This window comes from Cyclospora cayetanensis, unplaced genomic scaffold (assembly GCF_002999335.1).
Source record: "Cyclospora cayetanensis isolate NF1_C8 unplaced genomic scaffold, CcayRef3 CcayRef3_contig_53, whole genome shotgun sequence".
NCBI classification, from domain to species: Eukaryota; Apicomplexa; class Conoidasida; order Eucoccidiorida; family Eimeriidae; genus Cyclospora; species Cyclospora cayetanensis.
Window position 1 is genome coordinate 20,576 of NW_020312514.1, and position 2,229 is coordinate 22,804.

At 49.7% G+C, this 2,229-nt stretch overlaps 1 pseudogene; it reads right to left on the reverse strand.

Annotated features, from left to right (window-relative positions):
• Positions 1-231: 231 nt before the first annotated feature.
• LOC113146723 lies at positions 232-1,803 on the reverse strand (annotated as a pseudogene).
• Between the last annotated feature and the right edge of the window lie 426 nt (positions 1,804-2,229).

Consider the following 2,229-nt stretch of genomic DNA (forward strand, 5'->3'; position numbering starts at 1 on the left):
AGCATCGTGGAGCCTGTGTCAGGGAGGCATGGCACCGCTGTCGGCAACCTTGCCAGCCTAGTAGACTATCAAAACTGGTCCGCAGTAACGGGGTCCTAGCTTAGAGCAGATGGACACACCCGGGAGATTGTCGGTATTAATATAAACGTCAACATCGATAATACACTCAACTTCCCCTAGCTCGGAGGCAGCTTAAAACTTTTGATGTCATTTCACCTTCAGCATTTGACTCTAGGTCGGCTCACACAGTTGCGTGTAGAACCTGGTCATAGGGCGTACGTGTTGGCGCAACGCTCCCAAGCATGTCGATTCCTGATGCCGTAGTATGGTACTCCCTGGTCACCGGTGGCGCTCTATGTGAGCGAAGAAGCGAGAGGCACGATCTGACACTCGCTCCCATCGGATTGAAGAACCAAACTCCGTAGCATCTGTCCATGCATTCTGTTCACCTTCCGTTTAAAGGTGATATGCGGATGCCACCACCCACTTGACTTTCAAAGACTGGCATAGACGTTCCCACTTGTCAGAGTGACATCTTGGGCCCCGATCAAAAAGGACTTTTGAAACCCCACGAAAACAAAATGGGCGAGATGCGACCAACTGAACCGTATCTGCTGTTAAACTAGCCTTGGTAATCAAAGTGAAGTGCGTCGTCTTATAAATGGGTGTACTTAACGGCAGCTAAACTGTTGTTATTATCGTAGAAAAGGAATCCGTGATAAAATCTAGCTTGACGAGACTGAATCGTTGGAAGGCAATGCGGGGTGGCCGATGTAAGCTGCCTGGCCTCTAATCAGTACCTTGCAGGCTCGCCACAGCACACCCCGTGGGCATTACAATAAGTTCGCATAGTGCCACGCATTGTATAAGGTAATTCGTCATAAGGTTAGCTTAACATGGCTACATCCTTTGCAAGCAAGACATTTGCAGGCAATGACGTGGTCATGGCTCCGAATAACATATAGAACCTTGGAAGCGGAGAAACGCGAATGCGCCACATGTCAAGTATGCAAATACGCAGAGAATAAGTAATGAGAAAAAGCGCTCTTTGTGCTGCTTTTAACGTAGGAATGACCCTCTTCGCCTTCCTGCCACTCAACCACTTTGGAGGGTTTGGTGAGGTCGGGCCAATTGGATTATGCAGCGTAAGCTTGAGCTCGTATCGGATCCTCATCAGCGGACAAAAGAGCGAAGCCCTAGCGATTTAAGGACTGCCTTTCACCGGTGTTGAGCGATTACGTCCCTGCAGTTGAACACTCCGGTGCAGGAAGGCAAATCGGGCACCCGCTCTGGTGCCTCGATTTGTGACACTGGCTCAGGGGACAAATGGGATAGGTGAGCTTTGAAGGGGATCGCTTGGAACCCTAAGTAAGCTGGCACCCCCACAATAGCTCCCTGGTGATCCAGATTTCTGTGCTGCTGTTCTGGCGCATGAGCGGCTGCAGCAATAGCGGTCATCCACCCGTAGGAAGTGATGCAGGTGGTGACGAGCAGGTGCAGGGCATCTCCACTGGCAAAGTGTGGATAGCAGGCGACAGCGCCCACAGCCTAGAACCGCGTGCCATTTCAGATAGTTGATCATGATATTATGGAATTTGTCCAGAAAATCGAGCTAATGCTTTATGTGTTTTCATTGTGGATTAGAGATAGTTGGCTGCTGGAAGTAGGCCAACTCCTGGTGATTTGTATGGAATAAGCGTTTGCACAGGAAACCACGTATCCCCATGTATTAGAAGCGCTGACTAATGCTTGAACATCTTGGGTGAAAATGGGGTATTTTTTCAGTAAAGCGTTCATTATCTGGCTTAAACAGAGCTCGGTTGTTGCCACGTTCCAATACTGAGCCTCAGGCATAGCCTGATGCAGTAGCTCAAGGGTGATCAGGTATGGTGGAGTCGGAAATTGGGTGAACCGTATTTTTTACTAGCCGCTTCTTGGGTTGCTTCAAAGCGGATGTATGCGGTGGAGTTCAGGTAGTCTCATATGCTTCCAGCGGCCATGCAACGTCGGCGAACTCGGGCGCCACGAATATGCGCCGTGTTTGGCAGTCCCGAAGGACTACCGCAACTGCGTCTCCTGGGGTGGGCACTCTGAACAGTTAAGAATTGCATGCTGTCTTCAGCATAACCCTTAATGTCCTTCCCGCCGATGATGTAACCTAAGTATTCCAACTGCTCCCTTGGTACCTTGTAATTCCCGAATTCGTAGTACATCGATGTTGTTATAAGG